The 25,874-nt window shown below is 31.0% G+C and overlaps 1 protein-coding gene across 1 annotated transcript in view; it reads right to left on the reverse strand.

Moving 5' to 3' along the window:
* The window catches only part of LOC127064002 (alpha-mannosidase 2), a 192,300-nt gene that overhangs the window by 112,873 nt on the left and 53,553 nt on the right, over nucleotides 1-25,874 (reverse strand). Inside the window, exon 2 of the mRNA XM_050994452.1 lies at nucleotides 422-1,015. The gene's annotated coding sequence lies outside the window, so the exon portion shown is untranslated. The remainder of the gene's footprint in view (nucleotides 1-421; nucleotides 1,016-25,874) is intronic.

Consider the following 25,874-nt stretch of genomic DNA (forward strand, 5'->3'; position numbering starts at 1 on the left):
AGAGAGAGAGAGAGAGAGAAAAAAGGACAAAAGGAAAAAATCGTGCGACCTTTCATATATTGAAAATATAATATATAATAAAATACTGTATTGTATATTTAGTTATAAAAAGAAAATTTCCAAGAAATAACTTTTTTTTTCTACGATGTTAGACCGGAACCTAATCATCGTTTTATTGTTCACGATTTCACATGCAACCTACATATTTACGATGTATATATACCAACGTATATATACAGTTATATGCATATATATACATATATATATATATATATACATACATACTGTATAAATATATACACACACATACACACACACACACACACACAATATAAGTTTCAATCGGATAAAATAAATAAAGAATAAAAAAAAAAACGAATCAAATAGAAAATAAGATAAACAAAATTTGTTTTATATTCACCTGAAAAATCGCTCGTTTCGCCGGTCGAAATTTGATCCGGCCGGTTTTAGTGTTCCGGATGAAATTGATTTTCGATGCGTAATTATCTCTCTTCTCTTGATTTTAGAAAGTAATAAAAAGGAAGTTGAGATGAATGAGGACGAAAGAAGGAAGAGAACAAAGCGATGTAACAACGAAGAGGGCAGTGTCGATGGATGCTCTCGTCTGGTTTCTTTTAGGCGAGGAGAGCAACGATTCAGCAAAGCTGAGCCTTCTGTTCTTGACGTAGCTCTTTTGTCCAAGGACGATAGTGACGACGATGGTGACGACGTCGATGACGATGACGATGACGATGACGAGGACGATGAAAGACGATAGAGTCGAGGGTGCTTTATAGGGACTCACTCGATAGATTCGCCCTCCTCTCTCGATAAAGATGAAAGAGGGAATATGAATGGAGGGTGAAAAGAGGATGTGTTTCTATGCCATCAATGGACGACCAGGCACTAGACGAATTCATTCCATTAATTTCTTTTTCAGTTTTTATCGTTCTAAACGTTGATGATCATACAACTTCTCACGTTTGGATTGGCCGCTAATCAACATTTGGAGTACCTGAAAAAAGAAAAGATTATTTACGATAATTATAATTGTACGAAATAATTAATGGAAATAAGGTTTTGCAAGGAACTTATATTTAAGATACTTTTATAAAGATCATCTTTCTTTCATTCGACGATTCGTTGAACGACCTTTACGAATTTATGTTCGTAATATCGTCGAGCCAGATATTTCAAGTAAATTATTATTTCAAGCAGAATTAATATATGGTATACAAAATATTATATATATATTATATATTATATATTATATATATAAATAAAAAATAGAATAATTAAACTAATGAATACTTTGGAAAGAAAATAATAGTTGTTTCATAATTAAACACGACCTCCTATACATTATTAGACATTAGTAACAGAAATTAATTAACAAATATTTAATTTACAATTGCGCCATTTTCATGATTATATCCACGAGTATTAGTATATTAGTAATGCGAATGCATTTGATTTCATTCTAATTTACGCTTGACAATTCAAATGCAACGGAGACCCCCATTCCCGCTCAGTCTTCTCGTCGAATTAGCCGAGAGAAATAAATTCACACGTTTGGCCACGTAAGCGAATGTTTGCATCTGATAACGGCGATTCCCTCGATTAACCTCGAATTAAACGATCGTTCGTTAGGTTACTGTTTGTTGAAATCTATATTTTGCTCTCGAAGAGAACCCAGGCACTCCATTGTTTGAACTTTATAATTATTTCGCTGATAATGGAGAATATAATCGTCACACATCGTGAGCATTATTTTGTAAATGCTAAAGTCTGTATATTTATATACATATATACACAAAGATGTATACATGTAAATCTATGTGTGATATTAATCGATGAGAATAACGATAGACAATGACAAAGATGATTTTCATTTACAGATATCTGATCTTTCGATGAAAAGTTTATTGGTGCAATTAAAAGTACTCCATCGATCGTAATTAAAAGCATGAATAGGTATCTTCATTCTACCAACGACCATTTCTCTTTTCTCTCTGTCTCATCTTTCTCGTAACAGTTTTGAAAGAAAAAAAAAAAAAATAGATTAAAAATTGAAGAGGAAAGTAAAAAGGAAAAAACCACACTTAAATTGGATGAAACAATTGTTCTAAATTAATATCGTAATAATTTTGTCATTTATACGATAAAACTCGTATATATTAAACAAAAATCATCGAGTAACACGATGACATAGATTTATTAGAAAACGTAGAGAAAAGCTTTTTCCATGTTTAAATCACCCTGATAAAATTAATCTGATATACGAAAGTATTTTAATTAAAATTATTCATAATTAGAGATAGATATTACAGATAAAAATTATCATCAGCCACGTTAAGAGAATTTGCAAGAGAATGAATGATTTTTATGATGAAAATTTGATCGTCGCAATTAAAATAGCACGTATCATCTCTTCAACAATTCTTTCTTACCCTCGATCGCTTTAAAAAGATAAGAGACGAAAGAGATGGTACTTTTAAAGGGTGGTTTCACGAAACGGTAATAGCAATAGGCGAGAAGGGAAAGTTGGTTGAAGGGTGTGAAGAGAGTCTGTGAAACGAGTTGGAGAGACAAAGAGAGGTATTAAAACAAAACAAAAAAAAATGAAAAAAAATAAGAAAAAAAAATAAAAAAAGGGAAGGAAAGAAAGAGAAAGAAAAAAGAAGAAGAAGAAAAAGAAAAAAGAAGGAAAAAAAGAAATATTCACGAGAAAGAACGAGAGAAATATCTCGCGTGCAGGGATGAGACATGGTTGGTGAAACGAAAAGAGAAAGAAGAGAAATACAGAGAGCGAGAGCGAGAGCGACAGAGAGAGAGAGAGAGAGAGAAAGGGTGGCCCTTTTCCGGACGGAAACGCCGTGGAAACTTTGAACGAAGCTCGTACGTGGCAGTCGAGCCGGTGTAAACCCGATTTTCCAGTAGGCGCCGGAGAGTTTTAAAGAGCTTAGAGCTCGTTTTTAGTCTCTACGAGAAAGGGAGACAGATAAAAAGAAAAAGAGAGAGAGAGAGAGAGAGAGAGAGAAGATACAGATAGAACGAATCGAAGGTAGAAGAGTGGCTAAGCTACTCGACGTTTTTATTTCGTCTTACTCTTTGTCTGCTTCTCTTTCTCTCTTTCTCTCTTTCTCTGTATCTATCTATCTCTGTATCTCCCAGCCTCCATTTTTCTCTTTTGTCACGTCAGAGAAACGGGTTTAAATCGCCCGCGCTTTTCTACTGTACACTATTTTCGCCGTAAGCGCAAAATTTTTCTATTCGCCCTCTCGGGTTTTCCTCTTTTATACGTTCGTATTCGTCGTGTTTGAAATTATTACCGACGCTGAGCCACGTTTTTCTTTCTTTCTATTATTTTTTGTCGCGGCGTTTCTCTCGTCATTCCGATATCCTCGCTCGTGTGATTCAGTCAAACGATATAAAGAAAATTTAATATATTAGATATGCTTTCTTCTTTTAAAAAATTCGATGAATCATGAAAGATATTCGAACAACTTTTCTGTTTCATTTTATTTGTTTTAATTTTAAGCGACTTTAATTATTAAACTTAAGAATTTTGTTTTCAGATACTACGGAGACATCCTAATAACAATAGTTTATATATATACAGATATATAATTTTTTTAAAGTTTATATATGTGTGTGTGTGTGTGTGTTGAACGAAAAACATAAAGATCTATTTGTTTAAATTTTAATTCCAATTGACGAAACAAGAGATGCTCTTGTAAATAAATAAACGTTTTAACATACACACATACGTAGGAATATAACTGGACTGGGATAAAAATTCGAAAGCCACCAAAATCGGAGATACGGAATATTGTTTTTCGTTTTATTGGGAATATTCAGTCTCATACATATCCTGCGAGAGAAAGGGAGAGGGCGAGAGAAACAAAGAGAGAGTGGAAGAGAGATAGAGACGAACGGACAGACATATATACAGGCAGATAGACAAACAGACAGACAAACCAGACAGACATACAGAGCCGGTTCTGGATACGTATTTTAGTACTCTCTCGCTATAAACTCCAAATTAATTTCCTACGCGTATGTGTAAGCGTATTTTTTTCACATACATATATTATATATTATATATATATATACTTCATCGTTTCCAAAATCTCTCCTTCAACAATTTTATCAATCTTGATGACGCCAATTGAAATATTAAATTAGAAACTACGTATGTATTCTTACAAATTTTTCAAATTGATTTATACCCTTTGTTATATTTTCAATCAAATGTATCGTCTAATTCAAAATTATATAAATCGAATCTTTTATCTTGAAGAAGAGTAATTTAATATTGTCAAGAAAAATTCGTTTGCTTTTTTTTTTTTAAATAATTGTCTTCTTATCTTTGCTTTTTGTATGTATCATAGATAATATATATGTGTGTGTGTGTGTGTATGTGAAAGAATAAAAACAAAGAGTAATTTGATCTTCGTAAACGTTGAGTCATCTCGTTCATTTAAATTGTTTCAGCGTCATTAGTATGTAATATCAAAGTCTTTACGAGACGATATTCTCCCGTTATATATTCAAAACTCTCGTCTTTAACCAACCAACTTTTCTCAACATCCCGAATCTCTTCTAAAAAAACATGAACGCTAATACCAAAAGTTCAATGAAGTAGTTCGCTATAAGAAGAGAAGCAATTACCTGTAGCACGTTTATGTGTCCAAGTAACGTGATGGATCCTAAACCAAAAACAAAAAAGCAAAAAAAAAAAGAAAAAGAAAAAATAAATAAATAGAACGATCTTAAAAAGAAAAGAAAAGAAAACACACGATGTCCTTCCTCCAGCAATAATTCAATACTCCTTCAGAAACACTGTCTTATCGATCGTAAAATCCTTTCGAAATTTCGGAAATTCATAAACAAAACATTCATACCTCGAAAAATTATTTTAACATTCGATACGAAAGTGATAGCTTAGAAATACACGATACGCAAACATAAATACGCGTGTGTACGGAAAAAGAAAAGAAAAAAAAAAAAGAAAAAGAAAAAGAAAAAGAAAGAAAGAACGATGAATTCTCGGTTCGTTCTCGATATAATCTCCGAAACTTTCGAAGACTTCCAAAATTATTAGAATTTGTTGTGAAACGTAAACGTTTAGAAAAAAAAAGAGAGACGTACGCGAATGGATATACGTTTAGACGTATATTTATAAAACGTAACTCGTTGATTCGTTTAACGATGATTCGTACGAAGCAATTAAAGAGAAATAAGAAACGGTACAGGACACGTCCGCGACCGAACGCGATGGCGAAACGCGCCGTACTATTCGCATCATGACTCGAGAGGAATGGTTTTGACATGCCGCCGGCTATATCAGCTTTTCCAACGACGCAAGGAAAGATACAGAGAAAAGCAGGGCGCATGTGCCGATAATATAATCCGCCGCCACCGAACCCGCGCGCCACCAAGAGATGATCCCGTTCGTCTATTACGCGCACGTGGACATTCGAGATATACTTTTCCATTTTTATCATCGAAAAACAATAATAAAATATTCGATATAAAATAAAATATCCAAGTCTAATAACCATAACTTAATAACGATTCGTATTAAGTCGGTTTTATACATAGAAGTGACGCAAAGTAAAACTCGGACGTTTGTTTGTTTTTTTTTTTTTTTTTTTTTTTTTTTTTTTGAGATAAGAGATATATAGAGGAGGAATTATAATGAACGATTGAGTATAATTTTTATTAAGCTATATTCGATAACATGAGAATCTATTAAGAGAAAAGAAAGAGGAAATTCGTTTGCGTTGAACAGTAATGAAAAAAAATAAAAGAGCAGTAATGGGGAGAAACAAAGTCTTAAAATTAACAGAAACTGATCTCGAATTAGAATTCGGAGAATAGAATAATTCTTATGTATGTAAGAACGTGTGTTTTATGTTATGTTTGTTTCATCCTAATATTTAGTTGATATTTGAATGATGATTCTTGGTTTGTCTTGATAGTTTTCAATCGATTCGACATTGATCGGAATAATTTATCAATTTGCTCACAAATGTTCAATTACGTTCAAATTTTGTGACTGAGGAGGTGTTTCGATAATGGACAATGATGAAAAAATCACAAACGAACATTATGTGCACGATGTTTTGAATCATTATCTTGCTAGAAATTGAAACAATATTAGAACACTATCGTTTTATCAGTCAAATGAAAAATAATAATAAAATATTCGAGATATTCAAGTCTAAGAAAAATAACTCAATTCTATATAGGTATGTATTTCGCAATTTTAACAAAATGAAGATAAAATATTGGCAATAGAAATAAACTTGCTTGGGGGAGAAAAAAAAAGGAAAAGGAAAAAAACAGAAACGAAACATCGTAAACACGACTTCCACTCGCAAAAATATTTTTTATTTTTGAAATCGTGAATAATATTCGGGTTACTTTTTTGATATATCGTGGAAATTTTCGTTGTAGATTAAAAAATGTTTTGCAAATTATATGTAACATTTTTTTTTCTTTTTTTTTTTTTATTCTATATATCGAAATGTGCCAATGGGTTCGAACGTTACGTTTAACATATACCGACTAGCGTAAATTACACACGAATAATCGTCGATATAAAAATTTATTTAATTTGTTAATAAAAGATTACGTTTACACTTCCTTTGTTCATTTCTCGCAATAAATCCAACGAAAATAAATTCGATTCGAACGAATATTATCTACTGTTACTTTATTCTTTCTTTCTTTTTTTTTTTTTTTAATTAATTTTCTTTTTATATCTCCTCAATTATATCATATACGATAGATCCTTACTTTTTCTACAGGCAACATTAAGTAACAAATCAATTTCAAATTAAAAAATTAAAACGTAATTGATAAAAAATTAAAAAAGAAAGGGAGAAAGAAAAAGAATAATTTATCTAATTTATTATTATTATTATTATTATTATTATTATTATTATTTCTTTTTTCTTCGAGTCGATTTCAAAGTGTTTGTTTTTTATAGGTAGTAGTTAAGGAATTGGAAGACGAAAATGGAAAGAGGAGGGTTAATTTCGCATGGGCAATCGATCCGTGTAAATACTCTGTGATCGGGATCGGTGTTCCAGTGCGAAAGCTCACGAGCTTTCCAATTTCGAGGAACACGAACTCGGTCAGGGAAGCTGTCGTTGGACAGGATCGGCTCAGGTTCGAACTTGATCGAACGGCAATTACCTTGATTGAAAGGCTAACACGAGTGTCTCTTCTCTACACTGCGAATCGAGAATCTAGAATTCAAAGAGAGAAAGAGAGTTTCTCTTCGTTATTCGAATACCACGACGAATTTCGTACACGTCACTTCCTAGAGTGGATTATTCGTTCTAGTATTTCCTTTCTCCAACAATAAAATCTCGATCAAAGGGCGACGAATCGTACTCTTATCTCGTAATTGGATGAATCTGTTAAATTAACTTCGTGATATCCTACTGGTAAACGATCCACGAAGATCAATGATATTTAAAAATAAACATCAAGTAGGATTTCTTTGATATATCATTATAATGCGTTAAAATCGAGTTTCGTGAACAAAAATTCCGATAATGATCTTTCCTTTTTTGTTTTACTTATCTATTATTTTTTCATTTCCATAATAATTTTTAATCATTATTAGTGACAATTCAAGCTCTTCTAACAGAGAAAAATAAAAAAAGGAAAAATGAAAATGTTAAGAAATTTTCGATAGATCCTCTCGAAAGAAAATAATACAATTTTCAATGAGAATAGATAGACCTCTATCGGGCAAATATCTTTATTTATTTAGAAGGGGTAGTTTGTAGGTCCTTTTTTATTGGTTCTCTATCGAGATAGTAGAGTATAAATGGAAAGATAGCAGATATTAGCAGAGCCTATTTCACCGAAATCTTCTTTCCGATTCAATGCGGTTTAACGAGAGGAGAGAAGAAATAAAAAGAAAGAAGATTGGTGAAATGAGAAGAGAAAACGAGAGGATACATGACAAGAAGAAAGACAGAAAGAGAAAGATATATACATATATATAGAGAGAGAAGTGTAGTTTACCCTGCTTGTGGAAATTGCATTTCCGGATAATTGGACGGCGAATGTTTATGCGCATGAAATTACATTCGAACGGATTTCCGAACCGTCGAGGCGTTATTATTTCATTCTTATTATTTAAACGCTCTCACGACGATCAATTAATTCAAAATAAAAATGATAAAATTTCTCAAGGGGAAAAAAAAAAATACAAAATCAATAACAATAAAAATTTCATCCAAGCAAGACTTAAGTGATATTCGTGCATGCGATGTATAATTTTCGAAATGATATCTTTTTTTCTTTTCTTTCCTTGTTTTTTTTTCTTTTTTTTATTTATTTTATTCGAACGAGACAAACAGAGAACGTTAACTCATAACTTCATCGAAGATATTCTTTTTCTTTCTTTACTTTTTTTTATTCTTTTTTTTTTTCTTTAACCTTATCGACTTCGGTAAGGTCCCAGATAATATCGCGGCAATAGAAATTATATATCATCGTCAAGGTTAACAGTAATAATAATCGGTCTTCTGGATGAGATACCAACCAAGCAACATGGCGAACGCGTAACGTATACGTGAATTACGTCGATAATTTGCCTCCTCGTGCTATAATCCTGTGCACTCGTCAATAACGTATATTTACGATCGTCGATTTGTACTCGTGGCACGGTATTCACACAAATATCCGTTTGATTGCCTCCGTCACTTCTAACTTAATGACGCATAGATGTGTACTCATACACACAACACCACACAAAGAGACAGCATTGTCTCTCTCCATCTATCTATTTCTCTCTTTCCTTCTATCCCCCTCTACCCACCAACCCCATCACAATTCCCATCATTCGTCCAGCTTATTTTCCTCCTTTTTTTTTTTTTTTATTTCTTTCTTTTCTTTTTTTTTTCTTTCCCCTTTCTTCTTTCTACTGCCAATCTTTGATTAGGTCTAACGAGGACGTTGGAAATTATAAGCATTAAGACCACTTAATCTGCGCAACGTAGATAGTCCTCTCTACGTTATAATCGACGAAGAACCAACTTACTACAAGTTGATGTTCCCTTTTACAAAGATCTCTCGACGGTCCTTCGATATTTTCTTCTTTTTATTTATTTATTTTCTTTTTAATTCTGTTTGCTTTCTCTTTTGTTTTCTTCTTCTTCTCATTTTCGATATTTATCGATTTCTTAACTCTGTTGAAAAAAAAAAGAAAGAAAAAAAATGCTTATGAAGATTGCACGGTTCAAAGAGGACACCTTTGAACCAGTCTATCAGCTACTAAATTTGCAACGAGATATTGGAGAAACAATTCATCCGCGTCGATACAGTTCACCTAATTAAATCGAATCGTATCATTCTGCTCTTCGATGAAAGAAAAAAAAAAAGAAAAGAAAAGAAAAAGAAAAAAACAATCTAATCGTTCTTCGACGATTACTAAACCTCGTAGAAAATAAAAAGTCGTAGATTTCTCTTCTTGAAATTAATGGATTTTCAAATCAATCGCGTCGCGTGTAGGATGTGTTAACGTGTGTTGGAGAATCGCATATCCACAATTTTCAATCAGTTCAAGTCGAAAAGTATCGATCGGCGAGTGTTAATTTCAAAATTACAAAAGCCACAGAAAATTACATTATTGGCGTACGGCTATGAAATTACGTGGAAGGGGAGAATCGAAAAACGATAATCGATAGATAGATAGATAGATGGATAGATAGACAGATAAATAAATAGATAGGTCGATCGATCGATCGATCGATCAATCGATCAATCGATCCAATATTTTCTTTCATTTTTACGTGATCGTTAATAACGCCTCGCTGCGGGTGTACCGAGTTCACTCGACAATAAAGCGTATAATTTCGAATCCAACCAATCTCCTCCTCTTTCCTCTTACTAGGCGATATTTGCATCGTATAAATTATATGCCACCGGTTATAGATTAGCCAGGGATACATTATAATTACAGTGACGGTTAAGCCTGCTACTGTATATTCACTGATATTTAATATCTTTCTTTCTCTCCCTTTTTCTTTATTCTTTTCTGATCGTTAATCGAATTAACAAAACGATATCGTTTCTTTTTATTGTATTATCATATTTCCATCATTCTTTCTATTTCACTCATTATGATTATATATATATATATATATATATATACCTGCTCTATAATTATGTACGGGAGATTCTCTATGTTGTTGAATCGGGTTTCGACGTGTTTACGATAAACATGTTTGAGTTTGTCACCCTTTGGCTCCTGCTAATTACGTTTGTAGAAACACAGAGGTAGAGATGGACAAAGAGAGAGAGAGAGAGAGAGAGAGAGAGAGAGAGAGAGAGAGAGAGAGAGAGAGAGAGAGAGAGAGAGAGAGAGAGAGAGAGAGAGAGAAAGAGAGAGAGAGAGAGAGGGAGAAAGGGAGTGAGAGAAAGAGAGAATAAAACAAGGTAATAAAGTAATAGTTCAAATAGTTAACAAGTAGCACAGAGGTATTAATCAATAACAAATTGAGAATTCATTATACATATAACGTAAGTATACAGATCTATTAATCATAGACATAGGTATATGTAAAGATTTTTATACGTACAAGTAACATACTTTTTATACTCGGTATGTATCTGTATTTCTATTTGAATACATTAATCGTCTTCTATCATTTTAAATTGTTAAAAAGGAGAAAGATAGATGATACGAGAAATTTTATTCAGAAAAGAATATTTAGTTTTTTTCATTTTTATATAAAAAACATATTCCTTATATTTCCTACGTATTGTATATATCTCTCTCTCTATATGTGTGTGTGTGTGTGTGTGTGTATCTATGCGCACGTGTGCGTGCGTGTGAATACATTAATCGTGTTCTATCGTTTTAAACTGTTAAAAAAAGAGAGAAAGATAGATGACAAGAGAAATTGTTTCTAGAAAAGGACATCTGGCTCTTTTCACTTTGTTTTTGAACCCGTAGGGATATCGAAAAGAGACTACACACACACACACATATATATATCTTTCTTTCTCTCTCTCTCTCTCTTTGTCCCTGGCTGATTTGGTTTTCAGTCGCGAGTCTACGAAGGGAGAAACGTTGAGAGGATCGAGGTAGGAGAAGGTAATTCGTTTGAAGTTCGAGCGGTGTTTGCGATGGAGGATTCTTTTTTCTTTCTTTCTTCCTTTTTTTTTCTTTTTTTTTTCAGCGGCTCACCCTGAGGGCGAGGCCGCCTTTCAGGGCGTCGACGACGACAGGCTAATATCCGGCGTCTGACGCGAAAATCCCTCCTTTCTGTCGACGCCTCCTTCTCTTTCTCTCTCTTTCCCTCTTTTTCTATTTCTCTTTCTCTTTCTGTCTCTCTCTCTCTCTCTCTCTCTCTCTCTCTCTCTCTGTTTCTATCTGTCTATCTGTCTATCTCTGTCTCTCTTCCTTTTCCTGCCGAAACAAAAAGTTGATTTTGAATGAAAAAGTTTGGACACGCGCGTTTTTCGGGAAAGGGAGGAAACTTTTTTTCGATACTCGACATTCGAATAGGGAAAAAGTTATCGCATAGCATAGATAGAAATTCATCGATTAAAGTAAAATAATGAATTATATGATAATATGTTTCTTTTCTTTTCCCTCCTTTTTTATTTCTTTCTTTCTATTTTTTATTTTTTGTTTTTTTTTTTCTTCTTCTTTTTTCGAAGTCTTCGTCGACTATACGTTTATTTAACTAGCTCCACTTACGAAAATCAATTGGTTTATATGCCGCTCAGAACAAATATTTTTTTTTTCTTTCTTCTTTTTCTACGATTTAAAAATTGATTTTTTCTCGCTTTTCAGACTTCTCTGGCGTTTGAAAAATATGCGGTTAATAGGAAATTTTTTAATTTTATGAATTATCACGTAAGTTTCAGAATTTTAAATGTCAGCTGCCGCGTGTCTGTTTTCATATATTCTGCAAATATCGTTTTGCGATTTGATGAGACAAATATCATAAGAATTAATTATTCTATAAATTAAAGAATATATTTTTCCGCAGAGAGTGAACCGGTTGTATCTTCTGTTTTTCTAAATTTTATTTATTTTTAAGGAATTAGATTTATCAATCTGTAATACACGATTTACTTAACATATTTAAAATGAATTTCATTAATTTTTAAGAGAAGCACAGAATTCTGCAAAATGGATAAAAACAAACGATGCTTGACTGTAAAATGTCAGAAAATGATAAAGAAAAAAATCATTTTTTTCTTTTCTTTTACTTTTGTAGATTCATATCGTTAGAAATTTCATGCAATTTAAAAATATGTTACATTCTTTTATTTCAAAATTACAATCGCATAGCTATGTATGTCCGATAGTTCAAAAAGAATTTTTCGAGCATAACTATTAAAAACGCCACGAATGCTTTGAATATTTTAATTAAAAAAAAAAAAAAAAAAGAAAAAGAAAAAAGAAAAAGAATCTACCTTTTACATATTGAAAATGTAATATATAAAAAGATATTTAAATTATTAATTTAATAAGATAACATATAATAAGATACTATGAAAGAGCAGATTGCCATCCTATATATTACGTTATAAAAAAGAAAATTTTTTTCTACTAAAATTTTATCCTAGATAAAAATCACCCCCTATTTTAAATGAAACAATAACGATTTCAACAAATGTCGTTAGAACGTTGTAGAAACGTTTCTTCGAGCGAACCAAATACGACGAATGTAACGATCATGCAATCATTCGAGACATTAGCGTGACGGAGTAGACAGTTCGTTTGATTTCTTGACACCCCGTAGTATATATGAAGAGAGAACGAAAGGGGTCCAGGAAGAGGGGGGAGAGGGCGGAGGTCACACACGAGGCAACGTATACGACTTCGTAAGTATGCAGGAAGCGCTTGTTGTCTTCGTTACAACATGATTGTGAATAGAATATGGTTCTCCCTCTTGAGTTCTTAACTCTTGAGTTAGTCCGTACGTCCGTTTTTATTCACGAAAAAGATCAGGCACGTTAGAAGAATGATCAAAACAATAAATCGTTTGATTTCGGTAAATTAACTAGGAGTCGTGTCAAAAAAAAAAAAATTTGACATAAGAATTATCAATTAAAAAATTAATATCTGCTTAACATTTCATATAACGAAAATAAAAATATATTATAACATTTTCTTCGTTATCAGAAAACATTGACAGTAAAAGTAAAAAAGAAATTAAAAAATAGGCGTCGCATAATAGTCGCTACATAAATATTTAGAAAAACAATTTATTTCAATGATATAATAAAATCGTTTTATTTCATCGATTAATTGGTTATGTCAGTACGAAAATGATATAAGAATCGTTAATTAAAATTATCGCCGTAACATTCGATATAACGAAAATAAAAATATACTATACATACTAATATACATACTTATTATAAAAATAAAAAAAAGAGAAGTTGCATCATAATCATTACACAAATATTTAGATAAAAAAAAGTTTTATTTCGACGAAATAGTAAGATTGTAACGATAATGAAAAATAATTAATCGATAAACAATAAACTGTTTCATTTCATCAATTAACTAGTCACGTTGATTGACAAATCAAAAAGATATTATATCGATAAAGCGATAAAATTGTAACGATAGAAAGGTATAATGAGAAATAGTTCTTTAAATTGAAATACCAGAAAACTGATATCAGATTGGAAACATTCATTTTGTACAGATAATTACGCACCAATCGAATAATACGATACAGAAGGAGATAGTACAAATAAATTGATCAAAACGAGTTCGAAAAAGAAGTTTATAGTGCTTTTATGCGAGACAAAGAGAAAGAAAGGGATAGTGAGAAAGAATGAAAGACAGAGGAAGGATAAAATGGTGAGAGACCAACCAGTTGAAAGGAAAGAAGGAGAGTGTGATCTCGTGTCGAGTCAGACTCATTACGAAAGGTAACTACAAGAATATATATATATATATATATATATATATATAAAGAAGTGTGTGTATATATATATATATATATATATATATATATATATATATATATATATAGAATAATACGCACACACACTATTCTTTCTATCTCTTCAATTCTTTCTTCCTCTTTTATCGAAGACAAAGAGATACAAGGTATCGAGTACTTATTTGGCTCTCGTGCCAACTTCCTACGATCTGTCAATTGCCAATGAAACGATAAAAAGCTCTCTCTCTCTCTTTCTCTCTCTCTCTGTCTCTCTTTCTAACTCCTCGAAAGGATCACAATTTCGTATTACGAGCTCAGCAGGAAATGGAAGGGGGTTAAAAAAAAATAAAATAAAAAAGAAAAGGATAGACGATGCAAGAAGAGCTTCCTTCTTCTGAACGTTCTCCCAATGCTCCTCGAGTTCGAGAAAAATCGCTTATCTAGGCGTGAATTAATGTCGGGACTCGCCGATCGGAAACTTCCAAATATCTTTCATCGATTTTTTCATCCCTCTCAAGAGACAGCTGCCGATTTGAGCTATCCAACGATGCTGACTTTCAACTATCGTGATTGGAATATGACAAGGAGATGAAGCGTAATCGTTCGAAGACATTTCATCTTTCCTCTTATTCCCTTATCTTCTGTAGTTGCTTTGAATTTATTCAAAGTATTTGATATTTTATCGCGCAAGTTTTAATAAATTATTTATTTATTATGCTCATATGTTATTGTTTATATATTATCTTATTTATTATGTCCATATGTTACTATTTTAAACTAACGTGAGAAATTATAAAGTAGTAATATAACAAAAATCTAAAAAAAAAAAAAAATACCTAAAATAGTAATAGTAGTAGTAGTAATAGTAATAGTAATAGTAATAGTAATAGTAATAGTAATAGTAATGGTAATAATGATGATGATAATGATAATGATAATAATAATAATAATAATAATAATAATAATAATAATAATAATAATAATAATAATAATAATAAAAGCCACAGGGCAGCTTATGGCGGAGTTGGTGATTGGCAACACCACCAGTGCTCCTGAGGACCCATAAAGGTCCTTGCCTTTGGCCTGTCTTAGTCGTCGGGTCAGAGTGGAGTTGCTAGAGCTATACGCTCGAAGGGTGGAAGTGTTAAAGGCATAAAGCTGGGAATAACGCTTAGTCAAACTGCAGCTCAGCTCTCTCTCTCTCTCTCTCTCTCTTTGTGCACTCTTAGTCACTAACCCGATGTTGCTTGCCCTACTATAAAGGGGATCCATTTAGTGAGTAGCGAGTCAATTGCCAAAATTTTACGGATTTTGAGACTCTGAAAATGACAGATATCCCTTATGCCAAATCAATAATCCAAACGTATCAGTTTATATCATAGTACAACAATATCCTAGCAAATTATTTTATTCCACTTATTTATTTCATTTCCACTTTAATAAGAACAATCCGTTATAAAGTTTATTTATAATGTTTCACAAAGTTTTCTTCTATTAGATTTTTTCCCACAAATGTCTTAAGGGACCGGTTATGTTTGTTTAGCACCCAAGAAAACACAACAACGATATAATATAATAATAATAACTCTCTCTCTCTCTCTCTTTCTCTCTCACTGGACTCAGGAGAATAAGAATAGATTTTAGGTAAGTTCTACCTGTCGTAAAAGGTGACTTAAACGGACAACCACTTGTAGGGCTAACCAATCTCAAGCCAGCAAATTGATTCCTAAAACAAGACCCTAGCGATGTAACGATCTGGGACATCGCGAGAATAGATTGCTGGATCACAATAATAACGCTTTGGCAAGGACTCACAAACCCGTTGAATGTGTTTTACCTGAACAACCTGTAACCATTCTAACGACAAATTCATGGTCACACTTAGCACAATGTAGTGAAATGAACAAAAGAACAAATGAGATGAACAAGTTTATCCATCGTTACTACAAATTCACAAAATTGTAAACCATACGAACAGGATATATAGATCAGAATTTCATAAAATATTCACGAAGATATATCCGGAGCTTATAGAAATTGTCACACTATAGTGATTGATATACTAAAAGAAAATAATAATAATAACAAACAAAAGATTTAGAAAATTCAAAGAGAAGTTCACTCGCATATTCAAATCAAAATTCAACTTTAGAAATTTGTTTAAAGCAATTAATATATATGCTATATCGGTACTGGTTTATTCATTCGGAATAATCAGATGGTTCAATACAGGCCTTGAATTAATTAGGTTAAACGAAATAATAATGCAATAAGGAGAATCAATAACTATTTCCGCAACAAAACCACACCAGTTAATTAAGCAGTCAAAATAGACAAACAATATCCATCGCTCAACCTGAAACAATAAACGTATAAGATACACATCCACACCCACATACACATATGCATGACTATACACGAGTAAAAGAAAGAACAATGGTCTAAGAAATCACAACATGGTAAACAATATATCATACGATACCTATCCAAATATAGATAAAGAGCTGTTTTACAAATGGCTCACAGCGGGAAAACTTTCACCAGAAACAGAAAAATTCATTCAATGCGATATAGGAACAAAGTTATAGCAGTAAGAAATCACAGAAAGTACACAATCAAAGGAACCATAGATACACACAAATGCACCTAGAAGATACCATCAATACAGAGAAACAATAGAGTATATAACAGGAGGATGCAAATTATTATCTAGAGCAGGCTACACTGGCGGATAAAATATTATAGCAAAGGATCATACATCAAAAAGTTCCAATCCAAAATCAACTCATACAAATACACACATACACACACAGACACTATATTCCAAATATATATCGGAAAATATACTATAACCATAACTATAAACTTTATTAAGACAGGATATTACATATAGTCATAAATAACAGGCCAAATATTACGTGTATTAACAAGAGAGAAAAGAAAACCTATCTAATACCAAATGATATAAATGCTGTACAAAAGTAGAAAAAAAGATCATAAAATAAGCATCATTAGTAATAAAAATTAAAAAAGAAAAAAAAACAATGGAAACAAATACAAAACAGTAACAATAGTGCCAAGGTTTGTCACATGAATTACAACAAAAAGTTTCTTAATGGTTTATACATTCATACAGTTATAATAAACATAGCAAGGGTAGTCAGAAAATTCTTATAATAGTCAGACTAGTATCCAACTGACGAAGTCCATTCATATCGATTTGTGAAACAGTGCATAAAAACATTTATAAAAATAAAAATGAAAATAATAAAAATAATAATAAAGAACAGAATTATCAGGCAGAAATAAAACTAAAGCGATGAACGCATACGTTATACTCGCTATTTAACATACTCATTCGAAATCATTAAATGGACGGACATGAAACTGAAGGCTTTGAACAAATTAATTCGAATGACATGCAGTAAACACATAGCATACATCACATTCACTCGACACTAGAAAGATTCATGCTAAAACAAGAGACAGGAGGACAAGGGAATAATAAACATCAAAAACTTACATTACACACGCAATTTACGTATTTATTTCTTAGAAAGATTTAACAGAAGTTCGCTATGCAAATATGCAAAAAATTGCATATGTACAATTCCGACATCAGGAATCACTATTATAACTTAACAGTACCAAATTCTAACCGAAAGACAAAATGGTTAAAGACGAAACTAAAATAGAGAAGTAAACGGTAAAAGTTCTTTATAGCAAACGCATAAATAATTTATAACGGGATCGTATAAGTTTTGAAGAAAAAAAGGCAACATTTTTGAAGGGAGTGAAAATTTCGTGACAGCTATACAGGATCAAATAATTAAGATTAAAAAATATGATAAAAAAATACGTCATTAAACCGTTCACTATTTCACTCGAAGCTTGTGCGACCTCAGCGACAGGTGTGGACAAATTATGAACCACAGGCGCAACAGGGGAAAGTTTTCTCCTCCATTGCGCTTATCGCATCGATATATAAACTTTGTGTAGGTTATATTCCTCTTAGAAAAAACCTCACACAATCGACTTAGTGTGATTAAGATTATTAGTGTTAGTAGACTGAGCTCACATTTTTCAGTCTCTCATTTTATATCTTTCTTTGATAGTGGCATGCGTCTCGCAATAATCCGTGCTAGATAGGACGCAGTGACGGTACACATTTGTTTTATGACAGAAATATATGGAGAATAATAAATATTATTGATTCATATCATGACTAGCGCATAAATTTACGATAAAAAAGAAAAAAAAAGAAACAACATTTTGTCGATTAGAAAATAATGATTAGCAAATCTACTTATACATGTTACATATTATTTTAATAAAAATCAGTAGGATCAGTCCAATTTATATTATTATTATTAATACTACTAATAATAATATATAATATAATGATATGATACAAGATATAATAATAATAATAATAATAATAATAATAATAATAATAATAATAACAACAACAACAACAACAACAACAACAACATATTTAAATATTATTTTCCATTATAATAATAAAGTCAATAGTGCTACGATATTATCTGGAAATCTAGGATTGATGGTCATAAAAATATCTTATTCGACTGTTTTCGCGTATGGATGAAAAATGTAGACCTTTTTTTTTAAACATTCTTGTATATTGAGAAAATTTAGTACGCGTTTGAACGATAAGTATTTGCTAAAGATCTTTCGCTGGTTCTTTGCGTTTTTCCAAATCTCTAAAATGAAGTTGACTAATTAATGAATCATTCTTCATGAATTTTATACAAATATAACAGTCTCGCAAAATTAATGAAATGATCGATAAAAACCGAAATAAAAATAAACGGGAGTGTAATGAACCGTCGATACGATTATAAGGCAGAAAAACAAGAAGAAATAATAACGGTTGAAAATAAAAAAAAGTGTTTTATATTTGTCATCGTATTCCATTAGTATTGGATATATCTCGGTGGTCATGTCTCCAAATTATCGAGGATACGATTTGTTGAGAGCTCGCACAAAAAAGCATCATACGAGCTGGACTCAATGGAATGTTCTCATAAAGAGAGATAGTTCTTTAAGAAACACCAGTAAGTGTGGACTGGTTATAACGTATTTACCTTGTTCGTTGAAATATACTCTTTCTTCTTTTATTATTGTAAATCACTATCATCATATCTAATGTAGAATGTACTAACATGATGTGTATAATATTGAAGTATATATTTCTTCTTCTTCTACTTCTTCTTCTTATCGCTATTATTATCATTATATATCATTATATCACAGCAGTAGTAGTAATAATAATAATGATGTAAAGTCGACTAGTTCTACTGCGCAAACCACAGAAAATAATATCGCTGAGAGTTCTATTTTATAGGTAGCGCGAAAACGAATTCACACGTTTTGATATTTATTGAAATTATATATAAATATTCATTAATTATTATTTTCGACAAAATAAACGACAATATCATCGAGCAAGTCACCGTAACTTCCTCATGTGAGCATTTCAAAATACGTTTGCTTGCATTTGAAATGGTTCAGATAATCCGAGATAGTCTATGCACACAAACAAGCAGCTAAATCGACTAGTTCAGGGAAACAAAACACATCCATTCAAGCGTGTATATGAAAATCAGAGTGAGGATAAGAGCTTTGTCCATTTAATCGCAGATTTCAAAAAGTACCACTATACGAAACTTTTTTGTTTTTTCCAGGAAAAATAAAATCGAAAACCATTTGTTTACGATTTAGCCAGTCAACTACGAATTCAAATATACTTCTTGATCGATTATGACGAACGACGTCTTTCATTTTTAATATAAAGATTCAAATTGGTAGACGATTTTATCGAATTTTTAAAAAAGCTTTATTCCTCGTGAAAAAAATCGTATCCGGAAATACTGTTATTTCGAAAATAATTTATACACGATAAAGATTCTTTTTTTAATTTTTCGTTTAAACCTTTATTTTTTAAATGAAATTGTGTTCATCAAAACCGATCAAGTATAATATCTAGATTCTTTGTTGACGTAAACCATTATAAAAGCAGCGCTGATGAACAATCTTAAATAATATCAGGCACATATCAACTATGCAATTGCCAACGAGAGATAATGGACCATATTGCAGGAGATTGTCCAGTCTTAACCAACAAACAATACATCGATAACAGGTACAGGTGATAGGAAAACAGGTACACGTTTGCAATTGGCAAAGAAATAAAAATTAATCGATAAAATTGAACAAAAATGATAACCAATATAAACGAGGGAATAAAAAAAAATCAAATCGTAAAATTATACAGTGAAATAGAGACATTATTACTGATGAAATTACATTCAATAATGGACTGAATATAAAATTAATTATAAAGCCGGAAAAAGTCACATACGATAAATATTTATTGCCGAACGATAAAAATTCGAACTATATCGAAGATGATTTCACAAAAAAAGTATCTCGAAAACATCTAGAAATATAAGTACATTTAATAGAAGATATAGAAGGTGGTATTAGACAAAAACCAGGATAATACAATTAATAATCTCTACTACAGACATAATATTCAGAATATTGTGCACTGTAATGATCGAACTCAAGTTAACAAAATCTGTTTACATCGATCTTCAAAAATCAATTATAATGGATAAATGTTTGACAATAAGATTAATTTTAAATTAAAACCGAATACAACTCAAATTGTTTTCAAATATCAAATCGTATTAATATAGCACATAAATAGTATCAAATCAATTATATAATAATTAATTAATAATCAAAGTATTTACATTAATATAATATATAAAAACTACTAAATTGACATGCATGATCTTCAAAAGACCAGTATAAGGATGAAAAAAATCCTCAACAATAATAATAACAATAATAATAATAAAAATTTCTTTCGAGATTTTACGCGAATAAAGAACACGCGTTCCTTATTAAGATTATTTAACAGATTTAAATCATCGTACATTTTTTTTTTAATATTGAGATGCTTTAAAAAAAAAAAAAGAGAGAAAAAGAAAAAGAAAAAACATTTCCCACGTGTACATATTCGAAAATAATTCTCGAAGAAACGAACATACTTCGATGTGAAGCATTCCGAAAAAAAAACAAATAAAAAAGAAAGAGAGAGAGAGAGAGAAAAATATGAGAGAAAAATGAAAAAAGATATCCTTTTTCCGCACGACAATGAGAGCATCAGAGAATGTCAGAATTGCCTTCGAAATTCGAGGTCCACGTTCGGAGTACATTTCTGTCGGTAGCAGGATGTATACTCGTTGACTGAGATGAGAGAAAGAAAGAGAAAGAGAAAGAGAGAAAAGTGAGCACGTATTATATAATGTTCGCGAAACGAATGTATATTTTTTCGCGAGATTACCATCATTTTTCAACAGCTGCCCGAACCATTCTTGTACTAAACAAACAAATGGCTGTCCCTGATCGGCCATCGAGCCTAAAATTGTGCATTTTGTCTCTGTTCTTACGAACGTACATATACGTCCCCATGAACACACATAAACAAACATATATACCTACATATATATATATATATACATACATATATATATATACTCCTATAACATACATTACGTATATAGACATATATATAATGTTGATAAAACGTATAAAATATATTTCGAGATCTCGATCTATAGAATGATCACGATATAGTAGCGTTATTTGTGTTACGCTTAGATAAGGACAAAAAATACGAAGAGATTCTAAAATAAATATAGAGACCCTGTCAAAATGAATTCGGGGGAAGAAGAAGAAGAAGAAGAAAGAAAAAGAAAAAATATATTACGAAACAACGAAGGAAAAATCGTGGGAGTTAAAAAAGATAAGGGAAGACGAGGTCAATAAATTTCGTGACCGTCGCGACGCTCGTAAAAGGATCTCACGTATGGTGAGACAGCCACGCGAAGGGCTCAGGGTTAAAGGGACGACGGCAGAACTATAGCGATGTAATGCAATCGTAAAGCACGGCAAAGTACGTCGCGAATGTCGTTGACCAGCAAGACCGTGTGTCACCGCCCTTTACACGCGATCGTAACCATTTCTTTTCCCTTCCCTTTTCCCTTTTTTCTTCTTACTTTCTTTTTTTTTTTCATTTAGTTTCTTTCCTTTTGTATCCTCCAACTGTACTCTCGCCCACCCAACCCACCAATTCGATCTTATTCAAGAATTGTGATTTTATTTACGATGGTTTGGTTTCATCGATAGGTTGTAAATAAATACTATCAAATGTTATTGCGATATATAACATATTATGAACGTGTTTTTAATAATAATAAGAAATTATTTTATTTTTAATAATAAGATATATATAATAAGGTATATCTTATTATTAAAAAATATGTATTTATATATATATGTATATCTATAATATAATAATATAATATATATATATATGTATGTACATGTGTGTGATTCGTCGTACAATTAATTTCAAATTTTTAAATCACCGAACAATAAATCTTCTCTGATATAAAAAGAAATCTATGTAAGATAATATTTTAAACGTAGCGGTGAGGAAACTTAAAGAAGAAAAATCCATCCACCGGATATTAAATGAGGCTAGTACTATAAGCGAGCTTAGAATTAGAATTCTTGGAGTATCGTCGACGCGTTTATTAGGAGATCGTGCGACTACGTCCAACTATATCGGGCCGGTGAGCCCAGAAGAAGAAGAAGAAAATTGCGAGAACGCTCTTAGGTCGAAAGGCCATCGGCCAGACAACCTACCTACAAATCTGGCCAACTAACATAATGCATCAGTGTGACGTAATAGTCGGTATATGAACGTCTCAAACTGCAATTAACTTGTATTTATACGTACACTGTATTATATATATATATATATATATATATATATATATATATATATATATAATCAACTTCTTTCTGTCGTTATTATTACATCTAACATTAACAGAAACTTTTACCGAGAAAAAATCGTCATATTTTTCAACTATCTTCGTACCATTATACAGAATTTACAGAATTTACAGAATTAATACAGAAATACCAGTGTTTAAGAATACCGACCAAATTTTATCGATTTTTCTATTTTGTCAGAATTTTCAAGATATTTCAAAGCTGAAATATACAATATTCATTACTTTGTTTTACTGATATTGCGTTAGCTAAGTTATATTAAGAAAGCAAAATAACTATTATTATTTTTTTTTGGTAGTATAGTGTGATTGCGATTGAAAAAGAATACGATATTACGATCGTCAGAACATTATAATTTTTTCTTACAGCCATTATTATTAATTTGTTAAAGATTAAGTATATTAATGATCGATCAACGCTGTTGGATCCGAATGTTTTATGACGGAATGATTAGTACCGTCTTACAACATTTTTATTCTTTTTGAAACTTACTAAATTGTATTTTATCAAGTTTTGATAAAATCTCTGGGTTTTCTTAATCCATCATGCAACGAGACATTGTCATGAAACTTTTTATCAAGAACTTTCCCTTACTGTCACTAGAAATCAACGAAGAGACAATCTACCAAAGGGACGATTTAAAAAGAATATTTTAGAATTTTGAAACAAAGAAAAAAATACAATTTTCCGAGATTATATATTCTAGCTAGTTACTCTAATAAGTGTTACCAACGTGAGTTAATGTCGAAAGATTTATCTCATATTTTAAAATTCATACTATCGTCATTAAGATATAATTTATCTATGATGACATTCTGAACGATATATTAAAGTATCAAATCCATCTAGAAAATGTTCTCTTTGCATTTTTCAAAAATGTCAAATATTAAATATAAATTTCAAATTTTCATATTAAAAATATTATTATATTCAAATTTTAAGTATTAAATATAAGTTTCAAATATATTTGGAAATTTGTAAAAATCGAAATCGAGTAAAATACTCGTTTTTTACGTTTCGAACGTTCGAGCTCTGCTACTTTAGTTATTGGACGCATAAAAACTCGAAACTCTAGCAATATTTTAGTTTTCATCTGTCCTTTGTCAAAATGACTAAAGAAGGCTTTTTATAACTTCGATTAAAAATACGTGATATACGTGAAAAAGATGGAAAGAGTTCGCGGTGTGTCGATCGTTGAAATTGCTGCAAATATTGCCGCATGTACTTTCAACGAAGGTGCCACTGCATATTTGCTGCTGATGCACTCGTTCGATATCGATATTGACCGAAATGCGTACTGCGAATACCAAGACCAAGATTCGAATGAAATTCAAAAACGAGAAAAGAATATTTCTCGTAAACGTTAACGATCCTCTTTCCATGAAACTACGATTCCTGTTGAGAATATATATAATTCTAAAATTGATGACTAAAAATAAATTAAAAAATTCAAAATAATAAAATCATACTTGAAACTTGGAACGTATTGTATTTTTCTCAAAACGCTATTTTCGAAGTCAGCGAACATGATATCTAGAAAACCACATGATGGATCATTATTCGAATTCATAAGGATTAGAAATATTTAATATCAGATTAGAAATATATAGAGGTCGTTGACGATATTACTCTGTTTAAGTCTATCTTCATTGTTTAATAATTACAGTAAACCGTATCGATTTTTATTTTTATTTTTAAATCTACTGTTTTAATTGAAGAGTATCTACAGCCGTATGTTTCCAAGAAAATTTCATCGTTTGTCAGCGGCCATATTTTTATTTTTTATTTTTCGACATTTCTGGACAATTTTTATTTTTAAAACTTTCGATATGTATATAAATATCTTTGAGTAAAAAAAAGAAAAACTTGGTTTTATTTTTACCAATCGATTTATTTTTACCAATCCAAATTTCTAGCCTATTTTTCGGGTCTTTAAATAGATATAGTCCCTTAAGTAGTAGTGGAATGGACTGATTAATGATACGGCTTACGACGAAGAAGAAGTTGTATTTATATCTTAAGGCCCATTGGACACTGTCGACCATTTGCCGGCGCACATTAAGACGGATCGAGAATTTTTGTATTATTTTAATATATCTTTTGGTATATGTTTTATCATAAAATATATCGAACGAAATATGATCTACGAAAATCATTTAAATAATCTTTTCCTATTAATATCTTTATAATGTAATAGATTTCATGTTTATTCAGTTTGTTTGTTCTCTAAATTTGCTTTTTTTTTGTTTTTTTTTTCTTTCTTTTAGACAAATCTAAAAAAAAAGTGTTTATTTTATATCTTAAATGGTTTTTATAAATGATTTTTATAAATGTAACAAAAAAATGAGTACTAAAATATAAACTTTTACTACTGAAATTAAATAAATACAAATTCAAAATATATATAATTTTTATACATATATATATATAAAATAAATATTAAACATAAACAATAGACAAAATAAAATTTGAATTGAATAAAACGAAAGAAAAATTATAACGTGATGTTCGAATATTATGAAAAAAATATGAAATGTCTCACTGTGCAGTCTTTAATGGTACTATTTTTGTTTGCATTAAATTTATTGCAAGTGAAAAATAAAAGACTTAAGAGGTTACTCGAACTTTAGCATAATCATCTCATATTTCTTAGTATCTCACGGAGTCCCGATAATGGATGGGAACGCAAATACGTAAAACGACGTAAAGCTGATAGCTTAAAACAGTAATAATTTCTGAATTAGGGTGAAATACGTATTATGTAGAGGTTTGTAATTTATGTAAAAGAAAGTATTCTGAAAAATATTCAAATTTGTCTGAATACGAAATTACCTGGGACTAAAAAGATATTTCTTGTGGAAATTAAAGAACTTTGAAAATTTTTGTATTTCATTTTTTTTCATTAAACATCATATTTTTAGTAAGTTAAATAGAATAATTTTACTAGAAACTATTGCTTCTCAACAAGAAATTATTATAAAAAAAAAAAAGAAAGAAAGAATGAAGGAAATTATTAAATAAGAT

The sequence above is a fragment of the Vespula vulgaris genome, chromosome 5 (assembly GCF_905475345.1).
Source record: "Vespula vulgaris chromosome 5, iyVesVulg1.1, whole genome shotgun sequence".
Classification (NCBI taxonomy): domain Eukaryota; kingdom Metazoa; phylum Arthropoda; class Insecta; order Hymenoptera; family Vespidae; genus Vespula; species Vespula vulgaris.